At 43.7% G+C, this 23,626-nt stretch overlaps 1 protein-coding gene across 8 annotated transcripts in view; it reads right to left on the bottom strand.

Moving 5' to 3' along the window:
• PLCH1 (phospholipase C eta 1) overlaps positions 1-23,626 on the bottom strand; it is a 221,633-nt gene that overhangs the window by 103,651 nt on the left and 94,356 nt on the right. The gene's annotated exons all lie outside the window — the stretch shown is intronic.

Below are 23,626 nucleotides of genomic sequence, written 5' to 3'. Positions count from 1 at the left end.
TGAGTCTAAGCCATCCCTGACGTTCTCTGCTCTGAGACGGGCCTTGGTGAAGTGGGCATCTGTGGTGGTGCCCATCTCCCCTCCTTTCCCACTTCACGTGCCTTTGGTGGCCTGTCAATCAACCCAGTTAAGAACTGGGCTCCTGACTTAAGTTAGAGGAAATCCGATTCCCTTCCAAGGAACACGCGTCCTGGGCACTGAGTGTAAACAGAACCGAGCCGTTTCCACGGCCCGGACTTCAGAGATGCTCCTGGGCAGCCACCCCACGATGCCACTCTTGTCACTCTTGCCACAGTTACTCCTCCTGAGGCTGACGGATCACTCCATGTTCCCCTTGATCCTGTAGTTACGCACTTCTCTTCCAAATACCCTCTTATTTTGTCAGCCAGAGACAGCTCTTACCTCACCAGCTAACACACAGGCACACACCTGACCCCCACAGCACCCCGAGGACCCCCCTGATCAGGCAGTGTGACGAAAGAGGCCCAGTAAATAAATGTCAACAATGTAGACTCTTGCTGTTCTGGCTAAGTATCTTGTCTTTACTAGGAAAGATAATTTGATCCCGAAACTTAACACTGTATGTGCAGGGTACTTGTTAAAGGTAACTTCAACAGAACCAACTTCACTATTTCCTCCATGAAGAGTGTCTTCTCCCCTAGAGAATTCAAGGAGGATCTGCATAAAATTAAGGTTTTAGGATTTGAAGTTGCACAGAAGGCGAAGTACAGGTTGCCCTTACTCATTGTATCTGACATATCAAATACCCTAGTAATAAAAATACTGCTTAAGAAAACAAACACAAATTTAAAATGTTTACTTTGAAGCACAAAACAAACTTAGAGACACGGTTTCACACACGTTAGTGAATTCACTCCCCACCAAGCACCATTCATTTAGGTAACAGAAGCCGCAGATCTGAATTCTCGACAGCCACGCTGACCACCTCATACAGCAATTAGGGGGAGAACAGACAGAGCGTCAGGGCATCAAGATAAAACCATCAGGTCAAACCAGCCAAGCCAAAACTCCCAGAACACCTATCAGAACTTCACTGCCCACTGACAAGAAGTCACATCAATAAACAGATGTTCACAGAGGAACTCCTTACTCCAGGTGCAGGGCCACATGACAAGGAAAAGCAGAGAAAAAGGAGGCTTTGCCCTTGACTTAAAGGGGTTAAACTTTAAGAGAATGAAACATCTAGAACCATAACTTATCCCTGGTAGTTGAGAGCTGTGGTCACGAGCACAGGACCCAGAGTCTGGGGTGGAATTCCAGGTCTGCCTCTTCCTGGCTGCGTGACTCGGGGCACCTGACTTAACCCCTCTGTGCCTCTGTTTCCTGTGTAGAAGACGGGGATAATGTTGTTTACCTCTTGAGTTATTGTTGAGCACTGAATGAGCAATTCACATAAAGGACTGAAAACATGCCCGGCACACTATAAACATTATAAACGGAAGCTATGATTACAGTTTTATTATTGAAATATTTAAAAATAAGTAAAGGCAGAAATACTATGGGGGTCCACAGAAAAAGGAAAATGGAGTGGGCTGAGTGGGGAGAAGCACGGTAATAAAACGGGATGAAATGAAGACGTGGGTACAGGAGGGAGCAGGGAAGTGACAGAGGACAGGGAAGAGACCAACTCAGCAGGTGTGTGACTCCACGGCCCACATGCCCAGGCCGCAGGGCTGGGGACACTGAGGCAAGATTTTAACCCACTGGCTTTGATAGGTTCCTTAGATGTTTGTGAGCAAAGGAGTGGTGGGATAAAAGACATAATTCAGGAAGATGTCTCTTTGGGAAGAGAGAACAAAATACGTTGTTTAAACCTGAGTAGAAAACTGAATTAACTGTGCCATCCAAGATCTACAGCAGGACCGTCTACACACCTGACACGTGTCCTCCGCTCTGTTCACTCAGCTCCTTCTTTCCCTTTGCCTCAGTTCCACTTCTTTTCCCTGAAATGGAATTGCTACAGCATCTCCGCATTTTAACAAGAGAAGCAAGTGATATAAAAGTGCAGTTACCTGAGCAAATAAATACCACCTGCCACTCTGCAGGCATCGTCCAGAGAAACCCAAACCCTTTAGAAAGCGGGATCCAATCCCTTAGAGCAGGATTCACTAGCTTCACATTTATCCCACCGACTCTGCCATGGGCTGAGACCCCAGCATCCTCCACTGCAGTGCACAAGCACACAGGATCAAAAAGGGCTTGGCAGAGGTAGGCCTGAAACAGTGTGCTGCTTCGCTGTTCGTGCAGCTGCTTTCCGCTTTCTCCAGGACGTGCCCACCACCTAGAAGGCCACTTGGTTAGAGTCAAATTGAAAAGTCAAGTCCCATGGAATCTGGAGAGTTGTCTGACCCTCCTCTCCCTTCCTCGAAGCTGACAGCAGACAGTCCACTGGAGTGTGAGGCTAACCAGAGGAGGAGGAGCCTCGACCACTCTCTAACGCATTCCAGTGCGTAAGAATCACCATCGGAGACAAAATACTCTTCCCGTGTCATCTAAGTCACTAAAGTATCAGCATGAGCCAATTTCTTCATGTTCTGCTGTCAGCAAAGACAGGTAACAGCAGTTACTACCCCTATAAGAGGCATTCTCCAGCCATGCCAATCGGCAGATTCCATAAACAGGCTGAGAATGGAGGGAACAAGGGAATAGTCCCAGTGGCCTAGGGTGATACAGCCTGTCACACACACTGCCAGTGCTGGAGGGCCTCTGGGGAGAGGCTGCAGGTGCAGGCATCTCCCAACACAAGCACACTCCCTCAGATCCTGCATCCTCCTTGTAGTAGTCTTCATATTTTCAGAAAAGAAGTTTATCTGGATACAGTGCAGCAACATTCAAGAGTCAGGGAGAGATGGCCATCAGCCCATCACATCACACGTCCTGTTCTTGTCTGTCATGCTCCAAGCCTCAATACGCACACAAATTTGACAAACTGGTTGCAATCATGATATTCAAGTCACTTGGCACTCTGCTTTTTTTCATTTGTATTATAAACAGCTTTCCATGTTTCTACACAGTCTTAATAATTATCATTTTAATAACCGCCTAACAAAACAACATAAATATTTAAAGAGGAGAACATGAGTAGAGGACTGTATTTCTAACTTTATTATATAATTAGAGCTTTAAAACTCTTAGAGTCTCATCTGTGAAATGAAAGGCATAACAAAGTGGTCTACAAGGTCCTTTAGAATTCAACTCTTTAAAAGGATTAAATCAATCATTTTCAGTCAGTTTAAAATAAGTCAATTTCCTTAGGGGTTATCAGTTGACTAAATCCTTCAAGGATAAAATGCTGTAAAAAAATACACTTCTCATTTGAAGTATCATAATAGAAAGTGTATATAATTTGTGGGAGATTCCCAACATTTCCACTAAGTATGCATGACTTCTAACAGGTTTTAATTCTTTAAGCCACGTTTGAATCAAAGATAATCACGTTTGGTTAGGAACATCATATATGCCATCTGATGCTGATTTTTTAACAGCTTTATTGAAGTATAATTCATAGACAATAAAGTTCACCTGTTTTAAATGTACAATTAATGACTTTGTATATTACCGAGTGTGTGATGAACTAATTTTAGAATATTTGCACCCCAAGAGGAAACCTCATGCCCATTTGCAGCCACTCCCCATCCTCACCCACAGTCCTGGACAACCACAAACCTGCTTCCTGTCTACAGATGGGCCTTTTGGATATTTCATGTAATATCCAGACATACGCGTATGGATTATATGCGAAAACCATACGATATGTGTCTTGTGTCTGGCTTCTTTCACTCAGCATCACGTTTCTGAGGTTCCTATGGGATTGTGTTCCTTTGTTTTTTGTCTCCTCGTCCCCCCTCCCTCACGTCGCACTAAAGCCTCCACTGCCACTTCAAGTAAAAATGATCCTGAATAGGAGACTGGGTGAATACAATAATACACACACACTGGACTATGAAATCAGTGCACGAGATAATAAAGAGGATCTCTATGAACTAATTTCCAGGAGATATTAGTAAGCGAAAAAGGCCAAGTGTGAGTAAGCTCCTTTTTGTGCAAGAAAAGGATGAGAACTTTTTTTTTTTTTTTTTGGTGAGGAAGATCAGCCCTGAGCTAACATCCATGCCAATCCTCCTCTTTTTGCTGAGAAAGACGGGCCCTGGGCTAACATCTGTGCCTATCTTCCTCCACTTTATATGGGACACCACCACAGCACGGCCTGACAAGCGATGCCTCAGTGCGAGCCCGGGATCCAAACCTGCAAAGCCCGGGCCGCCAGCAGGAGCACGCACACTTAACTGCCACGCCACGGGACTGGCCCAGGATGAGAACTTTTTTAAACATACAAATATCTGTTTATCAGTTAAAAAAACACAGGAAGGATGACCCAGAAGAGAGTGAAGCTGGTTCCTACGAGGGTAGGTGAGAACAGGGCGGTGAGGACAAGAAGGAGTGACTCTCTCAGCGTCCTACACAAAACCACAGCTAAATCAGTGCGAACAAGAGGACAGGAGCAAACCCAGAAGGTGAACAGACACGGACTCACACGCCTGTGAGTGTGTGTGTACACACCTGCATGTCTGCATGCACGTGTGCATACCTGCATGATTGCGTGCACGTGTGCCCACTTGCATGTCTGCGTGTGTGCGCACACCTGCATGTCTGTGTGTGTGAACACCTGCACATCTCTGTGCACACCTGCACGTGTCTGTGTGTGCACACCTGCGTGTCTGTGTGTGCACAACTGCGTGTCTGTGTGCACACCTGCGTGTCTGTGTGTACACCTGCATGTCTGTGTGCACACCTGAGTGTGCACGCCTGCATGTCTGTGTGTACACCTGCATATCTGTGTGTGCACGCATCTGCACATCTGTGTGCACACCTGCACATCTCTGCACACCTGTACGTCTGTGTGTGCACATCTGCACGTCTGTGTGTGTACACACCTGCACGTCTGTGTGCACACCTGAATGCGTGCACACCTGCATGTCTGTGTGTGTGCACACCTGCATGTCTGTGTGTGTGTGTGCACCTGCATGTCTGTGTGTATGTGTACACACCTGCACATGTTTCCAAGCTCTGCTCTTTGCAGAAGCAACGTCCCCTGTGCAGTAAGAGCACAGCTGGTGCTGCTCGTCCTGTGCTGTAACGTCACCCCACGCAGGGTCTCATGTCACACGTCACATGACTGAGCCCATGACAGTGCCATACAAGAACAGCACCTGTGCTCTTCTGTAAACACATCTATTCTGGGGCAGTGACCACCAGACCATGCATTAACAGGCAAACAAGTCCAGATCCTCCACTAGAGAACCTCTCCAGCAACAAGGTTCACGACAATGTGAACTAACTTCTTGCCAGCTTCCACAGATCAGAGTAAATCCGAGTGACCAAAAGGGATTAGCTTCTGAAAACAATTTCATTTCCATGTCGAAAAAGTGCCCAACAATGCAGGTAATGTCTCTCTCAAGGGAAGGAAAGAGAGATGCCCTAAAATCATAGAGCAGAGGTGAGGGGCATGTTTAATTCTCAGCACAGACCGAAACCCGCTGGGGGCCGGGTGCCCAGGAGTCCTGAGACCTGGCTGATGGGCAGTGCAGCTGATGGCCATCTGTCCACAGACTCGCAGGCAGAAGGACAGGGAGCAACGAGTTCTGGTTCGGGCTCTGTCACCTCTTCGCTGTGTGGACTTCAGAAGGTCCCTGAGTATCTCTGAATATCCCACTTCCCTCAACCTACAAGTGCATTTTCCTCTAAGTTCTGTGAGTCTACATAAAACAGCTGATCTAGCTTTCATAAATATTATCTTTCAAAAAGACAAAATTCCAGTTCATCCACAGGCCTTTTAGAATTACTTTGAAGAGAAAAAACTGAATAACATCTGGATATCTTGCTACAGACATGAATTTTGAAAATCATATTTATATAAAATAAAGCTGCTCTTCATGGGGAATGGCTCCACATGAGAAGCTTGTCCTCGCCAGTCGTCAGGCCTTCGAGTCAACCCACATCAGCTTATAAATAAACGTGCTTACAAACACCATGGAGAGCTCCACTCACATTAAGTCATGATTCTTCCCAGTGCAGAATTCATTGATTTATTTTTTCAACGCCTAAATCACTCCTGTGGAGAACATAAGATTATTTGAAAGGTTTTTAGAAACTAATTGGTTAGCAGTAACACTTCGGAACTTGTTTGCAAACCTTATATGCACATAGTCAGTATGTCTGCAAAGTTGATAAATACGTATGGGAGGGTTTAAGCCAAAGAAAGGGTGAAAAGAATTAGTCAGTAATATTTTAAATGTCAGAATCTTTTTTCTGTTTTATTAAAGCCTTCCACATAACACTTTCTTTTTTAATGAGGCGTATTTTATATTCAACAATTGTTTCTGTTCCATAGCTGTTAGCCCTGGGAAACGAATGAAATACAAACGAGAATTCAGGACAATATAGTTCTGTTGGTTTTATTTAGTGTTATCCCATGGAGGAGGGACATGAATTAAAAATCCTACACTTGGTTCCATCTAATATGTAAAGAGTTTTCTGCTTCAACATAGCATCAGACATGACAGTGTCATCACCACTCCACTGTACAGTTTGTTATAAAGATATATTTGAAAAGACCACAGATGCTGTTCCTTATTTATTCAGGAATACGACCTTGTACTGGACATTTCGGAGCAAAATTCCCAAGCCACAGTAAATACTGGCCATTACGACATGGCTCATGGTTCTCCACCCTGGCAGGACATTAAAATCACTTGGGGACCTTCTTAAAAGTGTTGACCACAAAGCCCCACCATGTACCAAGGAAATCAGCCTCCTCGGGGTGGCACCGGGTGTCTGTTGTGTCTGTCAGTTTGCTGTCGGGTCTTCCTGGGGGCTCTACTGTGCACCCAGAGTTAAGACTACTGACATACATGATCTCGCTGCTCCTCCTAATGTCTCTGCGAAGTGAGGAGAGATAATTGCCCCTCACTGGAGAGTGGAAGAAACAGACTCTGAGAAGCTGGAAAACGGCAGAGCCATGGCTTGACACCAGGGGCCCCGAACCCCAAAGTGGCCCTCTCTCCATTTCACCACGTGCAGCGTCTGCCTTCAAGTCCCCCCTAGGCCAGTAACTGGCAGATCGCTGGCAAGTCTTCTAAACAAGCTTGACTCTAATTTTCTGATCTATAAAAATAAAGAAATCAGGGCCGGCACGGTGGCACAAGTGGTTAAGCACGTGCGCTCCGCTGCGGCGGCCCGGGGTTCGCCGGTTTGGATCCCAGGCGCACACCGACGCACTGCTTGGCAAACCATGCTGTGGCGGCGTCCCATATAAAGTGGAGGAAGATGGGCACGGATGTTAGCCCAGGGCCAGTCTTCCTCAGCAGAAAAAGAGGAGGATTGGCAGATGTTAGCACAGGGCTGACCTCCTCACAAAAAATAAAAATAAAACAATAAAAAATAAAAAAAATAAAGAATCAGGGGCCGGCCCGGTGGTGAGGTGATTAAGTTCATGTGTTCTACTTTGGCGGCCCGGAGTTCATCTGGTTCGTACCCTGGGCACAGACCTACTCCCCGCTCATCAAGCCATGCTGAGGCGGCGTCCCGCATAGAAGAGCTACAACTCTACAACTATGATACACGACTATGTACTGGGGCTTTGGGGAGAAAAAAGAAAAAGAGGAAGATTGACAACAGATGTTAGTGCAGGGTCAATCTTCCTCAAAAAAATAAATAAATAAAAATAAAGAATCAGGTTTGCTGGTTCCTAAGACCCTATCTACCAAATACTAGACATCTATAATACACTAGGTCCAGCTTTTGCAAATTTGACGTACCATGGTGATACCACTCATAGGAATGGCGAGACTAGCAAACAGTGTGTAAAAATTAACAGTAAAGTAGAGGCTGGATGCAAAAACTGGCTACAACAAGGAATGGAGGGCACAGATGGAGGTGAACTCCAGAGGAGACAGAATTCGACCTGACCCCTGAAGGCCATGATAAGAACACTTGGTGCATTTTCTTTAACGCTTCTTGTTCTGGGTCTGTGTACATTTTCTCTCCCCATTTAGCGTGTGTAAATGGTAGCTGTGATTATTTTAAACGAATTATAAATACTCTGGTTCACCACATTAAGAAAATTACATCTTAATCCTTGTTCTTAGTAACTGGAAAGCCAATGTCACTACCGCTTACTCCTCGTCTCCTTGGCCATTTCTTGAGCAACACCGAGCAAGGGGCGACTTATTCAGCTGTATCAGGGAGGCTTAACACTCCCTAAAGCAGGCATAGTACTCTCCCTTGGTTCCACAAGAACGTCACAGCAGGGCAGACACGCGTCCACCGGGCACGTTACCATCCACACGGTGACCTCGGAGCACAGGCTCCCTGTCTGCTAACGGCTGGGTCAGGATGGAACGCTACTGAGTGGAAGCGCATGGGCTGCTGGACACAGAGGCTGACTGTGGTCCACAGACGAACCCACCTTCTCCCAAGGCAGCAACTGGGTCCAATCCTGGCTTTGCTTTAGAATACAGACACCTTGACCACATCTCCAGATACACCCGCTGCTTGAGAACCTGCATCTTAAAATCTCTCCCAGGCAACTCTGAGGCCTGTTTCAGGGTGGAAGCCACAGCCCAGCACCATTACTGCTCAGCTCACTGCTCACCTGTGCTCAGTGAGAGCCAAGCAGCGTCCTGGGCACGACGCAGAACCTGAGTTCAGAGTCACTCAGAGAAAAGAAGCAAAGGCTTTCTGCCCAGGTGCATATCTGGACGTTAGCTCAAGGTCTTGCCTCCACTGATAAAATATGAAATATCCCCATTAGAGCAAGCGTTAAAAGATATGAAATTCTGGGGCCAGCCCAGTGGCATAGTGGTTAAGTTTGCATGCTCCGCTTCGGCAGCTGGGGTTCACGGGTTTGGATCCCAGGCATGGACCTACACATCACTCATCAAGCCATGCTGTGGCGGTGTCCCACATACAAAATAGAGGAAGATGGGCATGGATGTTATCGCAGGGCCAATCTTCCTCAGCAGAAAAAAAAAAAAAGATATGAAATTCCAACTTCCAAATAACCATTATAGATTGTTTCTCCCTAAACCTCTTGTCCCCCAGGGGCTGCTCAGTACCTCTCAATTTCAGACCTGTTCTAACTTACTAAGTAGGGTAGAGGTGCTGTCTTAGTTTTGAGCCAACTGACCAATCAGCACATCACTGACCATGCCCACACCCCAAAGTCATCCCGTTGAAAACCACTGACCTCAACAGGATTCTCACACCTTGCATTACACTCACTGAACACAGAGTGAGTATCGGTCAAGGTTGTTACCGTTTAATCCATTTCTTTTTTTTTTTTTTTGTGAGGAAGATTCGCCCTGAGCTAACATCTGTGCCCATCTGCCTCTATTTTGTATGTGGGACGCCGCCACAGCATGGCCTGATGAGCAGTGTGTAGGTCCGTGCCCAGGATCTGAACCCACGAACCCTGGGCAGAAGCGGGGCACACAAATTTAACCACTATGCCACCGGGCCAGCCCCTGTTTAATCCCTTTCCTAAGTCACTGTGCACACTTTCCATCTATCTCCTGCGTTTCTTTAACTGCATTTTAAAAGAGAATGTCCATTCTGTGCTCCAACAAACTAAACACCCCAGCAGTTCCTGACTCTCACACCAGAGCCCCCGTGTCTTTCACCAGCTACTCGTTGATGGAGTTGATCCTCTTTTGTCAAAAACAGCAAAAAAAACGTCAAGGAAGCTTAACTGATTTCATGCAAACTGTCCTAATTTTGCTCACGGAGGTCCCACCTCTGCTTGCAAGACTCTCATCCAAGAGTCGAGTGACAGGAAGTGGAGGAAGAGATGGCATTTTCTCTAGAGATCAGAGCACCCCTCCCGCCCCTCAGGGCGTTTGTCGTTCTCAGGTCAGTGGTCTCGGGGCTGAAGGTTGCAGAGGCGGCCCCTGCACCTTCCCGCCCGGCCAGCTAGAAATCGAGTCACACGGCATTTGATCAGCTCCTTAGTTCTGTGGCAGATGTTTGTGGGGGAAAAAAATGTTAAAAAGCAAAACTACATCTCCGTGTGGAACGGAAAATGCCTGGGAGAATCCCCTCCAGTTCACTTTTCAAAAATCGTTTGTCCTCATCAAACCCTTGTCCTGAGATCACAAGCTTCCCTTTCTTTTTAATTGAATACCACATAAGCATCACTGAGTAACTGAGCATTCATACAGCTATTTGGGGGATTATGATTCGAGTCACTCTGCCAAATCCCTGTACTACAGATCACAGAATCATTTTTTAAGAAAAGTAGAAACAATCTAAAAATAGAAAATGAGAAAAACTGAAAACTTCTTTTGAGCAACGTTCACATATAGAATCAGAGCAGACGTGCTATAAAGTTTTCTAAATAGTCAATCCCAGAAAACTGCCAGCATTAGAACCATAACTATCTGGACACAAGGTTCCTTGAGTCTCTCTGCATTCAGTAATAATTACACACAGTAACACATGCACACAAGCACAGACATTCACACACTTCTTGTGCGGTACGAGGCTGGCCACCAAGCAAGAATAAACAGGGCTGAGAAGTGTCCAGAATTACCCTAAGAATGGTGGGAATTTCAAGTAGACCAACCATGGGACAAGGTGATGGAGGCAGGGGGCCCACCAAGGGCAGACCAAGAAAGCAGGAATGTTAGATACAGCGGTGGCAGGGACAGGAGGGAGCAACTGGAAGTAAAACTTTGGATGGTGAAAAAGAGAGCCAGCAAGAAAGAACCAAAAGAAGAGGAAGAGCTGTGGTCCAGGAAAAATGCAGGAGGTGAGCAGGAAAGATGAAGAGCGTCCGACGGCCCCTCAGGAGCTCATCACATCAGAAACAGAGGACACCAGGAGTCAGACCAGATGCTGGAAAATTTCCTCCAGGAAAATGCAGGATGTTTATTTCAGCTGTTACTGTCTACACGATTCTAAACAAAAAAGCAATGCCACATAAGTAAGACTGTCCTTCTAGAAGTGTTTCCAGAGTAAGGATGCTACACTTCCTATAATGTAGGCAAAGGACACAAGTTCTAATGGAAAAGGATGATAAATTTAACTACATGTAAAAATATCTATATAAACCATAAACAAAATTCAAAATAAGCAATAGACTAGGAGAAAATATTTGCAAAGATACATAACAGATAAAGGATTAATATCAATGATATAAAAGATCCTACAAGTCAGTAAGAAAAGGAAGACAAACAACCCAATTAAAAGTAGGCAAAAGGATAGGTAGAGACAATGCGCAGAAGTAGAGACCAAAAAAATATATAAGAAATGTTTAACTTTACTTATAGTGAAAAGCTTAAAGTCAGAGGGAAATAACATTTCACCTGATAAGCAAAAATTTTAATGTTTAAAAAAAGCCATTGTGGATGAAGTTGGGGGACTGATAAGAAGATTATAAATCAGGTGACATTATTTGAATCAATTTGGCAATATTCACCTAAATTTAAAATAAACATGCATTTTAACTTTGCAATCATAGTACCAAGGGTTTATCCTGTACAGATACTGACATCATGAAGCATAGAAATAGATACAGATCTAGATAGAGACAGGGATACGAATACAGATAGAGATATAGACACAGATACAGATCTAGATCTAGATACAGATATGAGACAGGGATATAGATACAGATAGAGACAGGGATACAGATACAAATACAGACACAGATACAGAGAGAGACAGGGATATGGATACAGACATAGATATAGATACAGATAAAGACATAGATCTAGATACAGATACAGACAGAGATGGATATGGATACGGATACAGATATAGACACAGATACAGACATAGCTATCTGGCTGTTCACTGTCACTTTGTTTGTAATTGTTTAAAAACAAACTTGAAATAATCTAAATGTCCATGAGGCCTGATTAAATAAATGACAAGTTAACCATAAAATGAAATATTATGATGCCATTAAAAAGAATATCTTAGATCTAAATTTGCTAAAACGGAAAGCCATCCAAGAGATATTATTAAGTGAATAAAAAAGTTACAGAACAATATTTACAATGTGATTATTCTATTTGAGTTTTATAATGAATAGACATAAATATATGCTAATTGGTCTTCGAAAATTCCTGGAATTTGCGGAAAGGTAATGCTCCTTAAAGAGGAAGAGACAAGGGTACTTTTTCTTTTTTTTTTTTTTTTTTTTTGAGACAAGGGTACTTTAATTCCCACCTTAAAGCCTTCTGATTGTTGAGAAATTTTCTTGTCTTTGCCGTAAGCAAGTATGGCTTTGATAAATTTTTAAAAAATATATATGAGAAATGTTATATTTACTTTAAAATTGCACATAATTTGCAAGAGCAAGCAAAAGAACATATGGCCACTCCTTCACAGCTCTGCCACCTGCACACACGCTGAAGCCAAAAGGAGGTGGAAAGCCCTGCATTCGAACCCTGGACTCTCCGCTCCGCCACACGGCCGCCTGGCAGCTGAGCTGACTGCGCAGCCTCCTCACACGTTAAAGGCAAGAATCATGGTGAAGTTTCAATGAGACAAAGTATAAAAAGTGTCTTGCTCAATTCTCAGCACACATTAGACCTTCAACAAATACTAGCTTCTTTTCTTCTTCCTGAAGGCATCAGCGCTCAGAAAAAGCAGCAGCTAAAGGTACTGTCAGCAGATTCTGAATCATGGGAAATTCTGGGCAGGACAATAAAACTGCTTCCAAACGTTGAAGGAACTTGAACCCTACACCACCCTAAGCAATGTGGCCTCATCCTGGGGCAGTGATTCCAGTCCACACACTGACGAATCCAGATGTAAACCTCCAGCGCATCCTCTGCCCTCAGTTTCAGGCTTGTGTGCACAACTGCCGGATGGCAGCAGTGGGCTGTATAACAAGATCTCAAACATCACGTCAGTCCTAACCCGCTCCCCACCAACCTCTCCATTGCAGTAAACGGCTCTACCACCCCTAAATGTTCAAGCCCCGAACCAAGAAGTCGTTGTTGTTTCCCTCTCCAGCCTTCACAGCCTGGACTCTTCACCTAAAGCACACCCAAATCGTTCGGCATGGCGACCCCTTGATCCAAACCCCACCATCATCTCTTTCCTGGACACCTGGGCATTCCCGCTGGACCCCTGCTTCCTTCCCCCGTAAAAGGTTCTCTGTGTCATAGCTAACGTGGTACTTTTTAAAGGTCAATGACACTTTTCAAAACCATCCAACGGCCTCCCAGAGGAAGTATAAGTAACCCGACCATGCACTGCAGGCCCCCAGGTCCTGCTCCTCTTCCCGTTGACCCCTGGGCCCCACGTGGGTCCACACCACACTCTGCACTCACTGCTCCTTCTCCCCGGAATGCTTCCCCCCTAGATTTTTACATGGCTGATTCCTTCTTGAAATTCAGGCTTAAGACTAAGTAACCAGAGGGGTGGGTCCTGATCACCCACTGAAGGGGCCTCCCGGTTACCTGCTATTAACAGCGTTTACTTCTTGTCTATTTTCTGCCATTGCCCACTAAAATGTAAGCTCCCTGAGGACAGAAACGCTTTATTCACCATGATTTCTGGAGCCCAGAGCAGCACCAGGCACACAGAAGTGACAGCACACGTTCTTGTTCTTTGGGTTAATGAATTTGTGGTTCCTGATGAACAGAGCTAAGAGATCCCCAACTCTTGTCTGTTGCCATGAAAAAAATTAAAGAGTATTTGACGAATAAAAGCTGGGGAATAACTTGTGTTTATCTCAGGAACAGAGACTCTTAGCATTTAAACCTAAGACTTGACTAAGAGTCAATACAAACAGTGAAAAATGATAACTATTAGCTTAAACGGTAATCAACGTGTTGTCACTTCTGCAAATAATGAAGAGCACGATTTGAAAGTGTCTTATCAGACCTTTCAGAGTATAGTGGAGTCACCCAGCCGGCTGGAGAACTTCTCCAGTCGGAATATTTTATTCTCCCAGAACTCTAAGCTCAACAGAGGGACACTTCCTACGGCAGGCCTCTGGGCGGCCCCGAGACTTCACATCAAGACAAGCACCATCACTACGGGCCCTCCAGTTTTCCCAGTGACTCACCCTCATTTGCTTTCTTCTGACTCTGCGCTGTGGGGGACCACACAGGTGAGGTGCCAACACATCACCTGTATGCTGCATATCACGGGAAAAGGAGAACAGACTGGAAGGCTTTATACCAAAATGCCAGCTACAGCTGTTCCCGGATTACAGGTCTGCAGATGACTCATATTATTCTTTATTCTCTTCCATGTTTTTCATTTGTTTCCAGTTAACAAGTAATATTTTTAAAATAAAAAATAACATTTTGTTTTTTTTAACTATCTAATATGCTATTTGCCCATATGGAATAAGAACTGAAAAAGAGATCTGAAAATTAAAAGATAAATATTAAAATGCTTTAATATGATGGAGGAAAATTTTAGAATTTAAAATATTCCTTATCACCCACCACAGAAACTAATTCCAATTTTTAATTTTTAAGGGAAAAATATCTGTCTTATTCCTAAAAGTTATTTATCTAACTCTAAAATTCTGACCCAAATTTATTATTAAAAATTATACCGGTCCACATTTGAGTCACATTTGCCTGATTTGGAGCCAGAGCAAACGATAATATAGAAACAATTCTGGTAATTTGGGTAAATTCACAGGAGCACAGTAGTGGACCCAGAGCAGATGCCCAACAAACAATAAATTACAAGCCTTAAAAGCAGGATGGTGCTCTGCATAAAGGTGGGTGTATCAGCCCCCATATGATGCCAGGATCATTGCCAAGTTCAGGGTATGCTGTGTTTAAACATGATGCATGCACTTGAAGCAACAGGGCTTCAGTTCAAAAAAAAAGCAGTGAGGGGTGACATAAGCATCATGGTGGTGTGAGACGTTCCCTTTGTCTCTCCCCTTCAATCAACAACTAGCAAAACATCCATAACTCGGCACAAGTTCCTCTGCTCAGCACCCCAGGACGCTGGAGAGACCCACACACCTGTACATCTGAAGGGAGGTGGACTGGAGCACACAGAAGAGGTGACCCAGGGAACAGCGGAGGTGGAGCCCACAGCCCCAGTGGAGGTGGCACACACAACTCCAGCCGCTTGGTTGCAGCGGCACCTGTGGCCACGGGGAACCAGGCAGCAGCAGCAGCAGGGCCCATGACCCTGGTCCCTCTACCCACAGTGGTGGCACGCATGAACCTGGTTCCATCAAAACTGCCCTCTCCCCCAACTGCAGTAGTGGTGCCTGTGACCCAGGAGACCCCAGACGTGGCAGAGGCATCGCCATCCCAGTGCCCCCAGCAACTGTAGCCACATGGGCAGCAGCAAGGCACCAGTGTCTTTTCCAACCACAATGGTGTGAAACTAAAAATCAATGACAAGAAGAACGCTGGAAAAGTCAGAAATATGTAAAGACTAAACAACATGCTACTGAACAACTACTGGATCAATGAAGAAATCAAAGAATACCTAAAGATATAGGAAAATGAAAACACAACATACCAAAATTTATGGGATGCAGCAAAAGCGGCACTAAGCGGAAGTTTATAGCAATACAGGCCTACCTCAAGAAACAAGAGAAATCCCAAATAAACAATCTAACAGTGCACCTAAAGGAACTAGAAAAAGAAGAGCAAACAAAGCCCAAAGTCAGTAGAAGGAGGGAAATAATAAAAATCAGAGTGGAAATCAATGAAATAGAGACTAAAAGGACAATAGATCAATGGAACTAAGAGCTGGTTCTTTGAAAAGATAAATAAAATTGACAAACCTTTAGCCAGACTCACTAAGAAAAAAAGAGAAGGTTCAAATAAAATCAGAAATGAAAGAGAAGTTACAATGGATACCACAGAAATATAAAGATTATATTTATAAATAAATACAAAGGAAATATAAAGGATTATAAGAGAGTACTATGAACAGCTACATGCCAATAAATTGGACAACCTAAAAGAAATGGATAAATCCTTAAAATCACAGAACCTTCTAAGACTGAATCATGAAGAAAGAGAAAATCTGAATAGACTGATCACTAGTAAGAAGAATGAAACAGCAATCAAAAACTTCCCAAAAAACAAAAATCCAGGACCAGACAGCTTCTCTGGTGAATTCCACCAAACATTCAAAGAAGATTTAATACCTATCTTTCTCAAACTCTTCCAAAAAAGTTGAAGAGGAGGGAATGCTTCACAACTCACTCTACAAGGCCAACCACAATACAAGGCCAACCACAATCCCAAAACCAGACAAGAACAACACAAAAAAAAGGAAAATTACAGGCCAATATCACTGATGAACACAGATGCAAAAATCCTCCAAAAAATATTAGCAAGTTGAATACAACAATACATTAAAAGGATCATACACCACAATTAAGTGGGATTTATTCCAGGGATGCAGGGATGTGTCAACATCTGCAAATCAATCGACGTGATACACCACATTAACAAATTAAAGGATAAAAATCACATGATCATCTCTGCAGAAAAAGCATTTGACAAGATTCAACGTCCATTTATGATAAAAACTCTCAATAAAATGAGGATAGGAGGAAAGTACCTCAACATAGTAAAGGCCATATATAACAAACCCACAGCTAACATCACATTCAATGCTGAAAAAGTGAAAGCTATCCCTCTAAGAGCAGGAACAAGACAAGGATGCCCACTCTCACCACTCCTGTTTAACATAGTACTGGAAGTCCTAGCCAGAGCAATCAGGCAAGAGAAAGAAATAAAAGGGATCTAAATTGTAAAGGAAGAAGTAAAACTGTCACTATTTGCAGACAACATGATTCTATATATAGAAAATCCTAAAGAATTCACCAAAAAAAATTAGAAATAATAAACAGATACAGTAAAGTTGCAGGATACAAAATCAACATATAAAAATCAGTTGAGTTTCTATACACTAATAACAAACTAGCAGAAAGAGAAATTAAGAAAATAATCCCATTTACAATAGCAACACAAAGAATAAAATATCTAGGAATAAACTTAACCAAGGAGGTGAAAGACCTATACACTGAAAACTGAAAGACATGTTGAAAGAAATCAAAGATGACACAAAGAAATGGAAAGATATTCTCTGCTCATGGATTGAAATACTTAATATTGTTAAAATATCCATACTTCCTAAAGCAATCTACAGATTCAATGCAATCCCTATCAAAATTCCAACATTTTTCACAGAAATAGAAAAAAATTTTTTTTATTTGTATCAAACCACAAAAGACCTCAAATAGCCAAAGCAATCCTGAGAAAAAAGAACAAAGCTGAAGGAACCCCACTTCCTGATTTCAAATTATACCACAAAGCTATAGTAATTAAAACAGCATGGTATTGGCAGGAAAACAGATGCACAGATCAATGGAACAGAATTGAGAGCCCAGAAATAAACCCACACATATATGGACAGCTAATTTATAACAAAAGAGCCAAGAGCATATAGTGGAGAATGTCTCTTCAATAAATGGTGTTGGGGAAACTGGACAACCACATGCAAAAGAATAAAAGTAGACCATTATCTTGCACCATACACACAAATTAACTCAAAATGGATTAAAGACTTGAATGTAAGAAGTGAAACCATAAAACTCCTAGAAAAAAACATAGGCAGTACACTCTTTGACATCAGTCTTAAGAATATTTTTATGGATCTGCCTCCTCAGGCAAAGACAACAAAAGCAAAAATAAACAAATGGGACTATATCAAACTAAAAAGCTTCTGCACAGTGGAAGAAACCATCAACAAAATGAAAAGACAACCTACCAACTAGGAGAAGATATTTGCAAATAATATATCCGATAAGCAGTTAATATCCAAAATATATAAAGAACTCATACACCTCAACAACAACAAAAAAAACAACCCGATCAAAAAGCGTGCAGAGGACACAAACAGACATTTTTCCAAAGAAGATATACAGATGGCCAACAAGCACATAGAAGGATGTTCAACATCACTAATTATTAGAGAAATGCAAATCAAAACCACAATGAGATATCACCTCACACCCATCAGAATGGCTATAATCACCAAGACAGGAAACAACAAGTGTTGAAGAGGATGTGGAGAAAAGGGAACCCGCATACACCACTGGTGGGAATGCAAACTGGTGCAGCCACTATGGAAAACAGCATGGAGATTTCTCAAAATATTAAAAATAGAAATACCATATGATCCAGCTATCTCATTTCTGGGTATTTATCCAAAGAACAGGAAAACGCAAATTTGAAAAGATTATGTACCTCTATGTTCACTGCAGCATTACTCACAACAGTTAACACATAGAAGCAACCTAAGTGTCCACTGACGGATTAACAGATAAAGAAGATGGTGTGTGTGTGCGTGTATATATATATATATATATATATATATATATATATATATATATATAAAACGGAATACTACTCAGCCATAAAAAGAATTTAAAAAATCTTGCCATTTGAGACACCATGGATGGACCTTGAGGGTATTATGCTAAGAGAAATAAGTCAGACAGAGAAAGACAATTACTGTATGATTTCACTTGTATGTGGAATATAAAAAAAATAAAAATAAATGAACAAACAAAACAAAAACAAACACATAGATACAGAGAACAGATTGGTGGTTACCAGAGGGGAAGCGGGTGGGGGTAAGATGAAAGGGGTGAAGGGGGTCAACTGTATGGTGATGGATAGAAACCAGATTTTGGTGGTGAGCACACTGTAGCGTATACAGATGCCCAATTATAACATTGTACACATGAAACTTTTCAATAAAAAAAAAGCTCCAAGGCAGTAGTGCAGGTCAATCCCCAGGAGGCTGCTCGCCTACCCTGGGTCACAACACTCAGCTGGGGAGTGAACAACACATAGACCCCCATCCCACAGGCTGCTTCTCTAAAGATCTATTCACAGGACAATTATGTTCCCATTGGCCTGCTATTTTGAATTTCTGCAACTGATTCAGCACTCCAATTGCTGATAAGTACTGTAATCAGAAAGTCTTTTCCTCCAGCAGAACAAGGCAATTCAAACATCTGAGTTTATACCCACAATCAAGATCTGAAAGATAGAAAAGCACCAACAAGGCTTACATCTTAATTTAAATCTCAGAAACCATTTTTGTAGCACTGTGAACACAGTGTGATTCTAACAGTGGAAGAAACTTTGATGAATAATGCAAAAGCATCTGTCAGCATTTTGGGCCACCACTGGCCATTTAAATGAGTCCATCCGGGTGAACAACTGACCAGAAGGACTCTTGTTGTTAAGTACTCAACTCAGGGACATACAAACAATCAACAAGGTTCATTTAACTGAAATCACATTTTGACCAGTGGACCCTTCCTTCTGTTCCTGAGACGTGGGGTCCAAGGCTCAGCCACTGGCCAGCTCGCCTCTCTCCAGCCGCTCTCAGCAGTTCCACAGTAACCGCAGCCATCAGGCGGTGATGTGGCTTGAGAGGGCCCCATCAGCAAACCTTCATCACCGTGTTGGAAAAGAACTGCTCTCGGAAACAGTCCAGCTACCGAAAAGCTACCAGTGGAAACCCCACAGAACCAGCGGATGTGTAGTCACAACGTGCCCTAGTCCCACCCACGTTGGCACACACCACACCCTGTCTCTCTGCCGCAACAGAAGTCACATCTTTAAGCCAATTACTATGCTTTAATCCAGACCTCGGAATTATTCAGGGCAACCGAACCAAGTGTCTACTACCTCCTACAGCCATCACCATATCCGTGAGCAAATCAGCTGTAATGCCATTTACCCCTGGGGAACAAATACTTCTCAGGCCAAAGTGCAGTTTTTACAATACGATTTTCTGCCTCTCTCTTCTGTGGTCTGAGATGACCAGGCCTAAATCAACTGAACTGTGTCCCCATAAAGCCACATCACGAAGGCACTTGAAAATGCTGGGCCACAGAAGATTTTTAAGAGCTCTGCTCAAAGGAAGATCTTACAAAAGAAAAAAAAAGTCCTGGTGCAGTTTATTTAAAATGAAAAAAGAAGAAAAGAGAGAGAGAGAAAGAGAGAAGGAAGAAAGGAAAACAGGCAGGCTTTCTTAAGGTTTTGTCTGATTTATGGGAATCTTTTATTAGTAAACTACAGATCTGCACATGATCTATAACGTTAACATTATGAAAGCTCACGGCACTCACTCTAGGGAAGTAATCCCCATTTGGATTTTTGATATTAATAAAAAGCTCATTCCAAACTTGCCCGATTCCTAGGCTGACCTCCTGGCCCCATCCCACTTAGACACACACATCAAAGCTCTTTCCTGGAAAAGAAAAATCACTTTCACTTCTACTTCTACTGCTAACAATGCCAATGATGGCAACAGGCTACACAAAATATTTCAGGCCCGGCGCTGCCCGCTCCTGGGGTGTGAAGAACTCTTGGGCATCTGCCTTTTTGCAGCGGTCAGTTCTACTGACAGGGTGAGGGGGAGAAGGGCAGGAGAAGTGGAGGAACATGCAGAGGTCACCCGGAAAGGTGGAGAGCGGTCTGCAGCTCCGCCTGGTGAAGGGACCAAGAGTTCCTACTGTTCAGATGCCCACCTTCTCAAACACATCACAGTCCAAAACAGAAATGCTGTAAGAGGCCATGTATTTTAAATGCCATGACCTCACTTGTTTTATTGACTGTGTGTCCCTCCCACCAGAATGTAAGTTTCATGAATTTCCGTCTGTTTTATGACTGCTGCATCCCCACCTGCCAGTGGACACTCAGCGAATCGGTGATGCACAAATCAGAGGACAGGTTACAACAGAGGCTCCAGGCAGACGCGTTCCCGACTCCACCACTCTTTTCTACTTAAGGTAAACGTACCTTTAGGGGATTATGGGCTGAAATCTGTGTCTTCCCCAAATTCCTCTGAGCTGTTCTAACAGTATCAATAAGTAACCCTAGAGCAGACCTATAACTCTCTACTGTTCATCACCCTAGGGTCGCAGGGAAATGTGCGGGAGGGACAAATTAACTGTTTAAGTAATTTCATGTATCCTTCCAAAATGATCAGTCTAATTTCTTGAAATCAAAACAGCTCAGAGAAAATAGTATGTTCATGACCAAAAGAAGGATGTATGGTAAATCAAAGAGGCTGGCCACTGTCCCTCCAGCCAATGGTCAGGCAGTAAGCGGTGCTAGGAGGGCGCACCTGTGCTGCAGGCAGAGGGAAAGCACAGCGCTCGACTGCCCTCCGCCTCATGACCGCAGGTGAGGAGTGAGCACTGTCCAGGGTGGCCTCATCCCCCAAATCACAAGGCTGATAGTGGCATCGCCCTTCTCGTCTCGCCGAACGGCTCACAGTGGTGAGAGGGACTGCGCCTGTGGGGGAGCCGTCATGACCACCAACACGGGCCTCGGGGGTTGCTGAGCTCTTGTCGGGAAATGAGGACCAAATGAAGGCTGAAGGGGCTACCCCATAATGGGCCCGGGGTGGGATCGCTGCCCAGGAGCAGACGGAGGGTGTTCTGGGCTCCGGAGAGGAGCAGGAGGAAAACTCCTTCCAGCGGCTTCCAGACGTGCAGCTCCAGTAAGCAGGACCTAGGAGGCCTGAGAAAGCAGACGGGCTCCTCCACCAGAAACCCAACCAAACCCCACGCCAGAGAAAGAAAGATCACAGAAAGGAGAGGGAGCAGGGCCGAGTGCGTCTGCAAAGTGGTGTCTCCTCAAATGGCAGAGCAGGGCGCTGGTCCTGGGTCATCCCCACACCACTCTCTGAGCAGCTAACTAGTCCATGTGGGGAGAGTACTGCCCAGTGGGAAGAGCACAGATGGTGGAGGATGGCACCTCGGGCCACTTAGTAACTGCCCTGGACCCATTTCCTCTAACTGTAACAGGGTTCGATAATGGTATCTGCTTCGTTCAGGATTAAATGAATTAAAATAAGAAAAGTGCTTAGAACAATGCCTCATATAATAACGTCTGACTCTTAAAGCACCATTTATTCCATAATTTAGGAAATTAAGATCTCCCAGCTCTAGTGCCAGCTTACAGGGCAATTCTTGTAATACAAGCTTCATACAGCTACCCTTACGTGGCCTCACTTGGTCTCTGTCTCCTTTTTCCTTTTCATCCACTTCTCAAACACTCCAACTTCCAAAAGGCCTGCTAATAGTTCTTTTCACACCACTGGGTATTTCTCAAGTCCTGCAGCCTCCATCTTCCTCCATCTGGGCATTTCAGAAAACTTTACAGGCTGGGAGCAGAGTGCCCAGGAGAAAAAAAAAGAATGTGCAGCCCTTCAGCGAGAGCTCCCCGCAGCTATGGACCATCTAAATCGACAGCGTGCTCTGAGAGTATCACGCACACAGGGCCCTTTCCTTCAACTCAGACAAAGGACTCAGACTTGATTGTAACCTGTCCCATCCCAAAGGTCAGATACGCCCAGATCTCAAACAAGAGCGGTCTTCACGGCCGCAGGACACCTTGTTTTTTGACACGTGCTCCTCCTTAAACGCTTGGCTGGGGAAGCAAACCCTGCAGAGATCCGCTGCCTCCTGGCAGGCTTTCGCCTGCAAGTCAAGAGCTGCCACCTGACGGAAAGCCATGTCCTGGAGGGGCCACTGCATGGAAGACTGACTTCCAAGCGTCTAATCAATTATTGCTTTTCCTTAAAAATTGAACTCATGATGAAAATACATGCATGGAACCACTCCTCAGTCACTAACTGTTCAGACGCTGTGGGGCTGCAAGTAAGACAAAGACCAACTACAAATTGCTTAAAAAATAAAGACTTTTTTTATCCCACATAAAAAGAAGTCTGAAAGGTAGTAACATGGTTATTAGTTTATTTATCGGTTCAAGAATTCATTAAAAATCCAGCTTTCTTCCTGAACAGGCAGGTTGCCAGACGGCTGCTGCAGCCCCAGGCATCCTGTCCCCACCGTTTCATCGTGTCTTTTTTAAGAGGAAACGAAAACTTTCTCAGAAGTGCCCTGATTTCCCTCACATCTCATTGGGGAGACTGTGTCACATGTCTCCACCTACACCAATCACTCCGAGGACACTGGAATGACCAATCTGATGGAGATTCGCCCACGGGGCAGATGCTGAGACTGCCCTTGAACAGAATTAACCTGACTGAGACTCTGTGAAAAAAAGTGAGCAGTTGTTCGGCAGCAATATCAATATAACAGATTTAAATCAACACACAATTCTGGAAATTTCTTAAATGGGAGCTTCTAGGTATGATTTGACTTTTTCTATTTCAACTAAATAATTAGATTTGGTGTCTCAAAGTATAATCCCAGGACCCACACGAGTCTGCAAACTGGCTGTGACAGGCCCAAAATGAGATAAGTATAAAGAAAATTCTCAAAAAAAAAAAAAAAGTAATAAAATCACTGCTAAAGGCAAATATACAGTAAAGATAGCAGATCAACCACAAAACAAGTCTCCATAAATTTAAGAAGATTGAAATAATACCAAGCATCTTTTCTGACCACAACGGTATGAAACTAGAAATCAACTATAGGAAGAAAATCAGAAAAGCCACAAATACGTGGAGATTAAACAAAATGCTACTGAACAACGACTGGGTCAACGAAGAAATCAAAGAAGAAATCAAAAAATACCTGGAGACAAATGAA

This window comes from Diceros bicornis, chromosome 2, assembly GCF_020826845.1.
Source record: "Diceros bicornis minor isolate mBicDic1 chromosome 2, mDicBic1.mat.cur, whole genome shotgun sequence".
NCBI lineage: Eukaryota > Metazoa > Chordata > Mammalia > Perissodactyla > Rhinocerotidae > Diceros > Diceros bicornis.
Note: the sequence above shows the minus strand (reverse complement) of the source record. Positions and strands in the feature narration are given on the sequence as shown.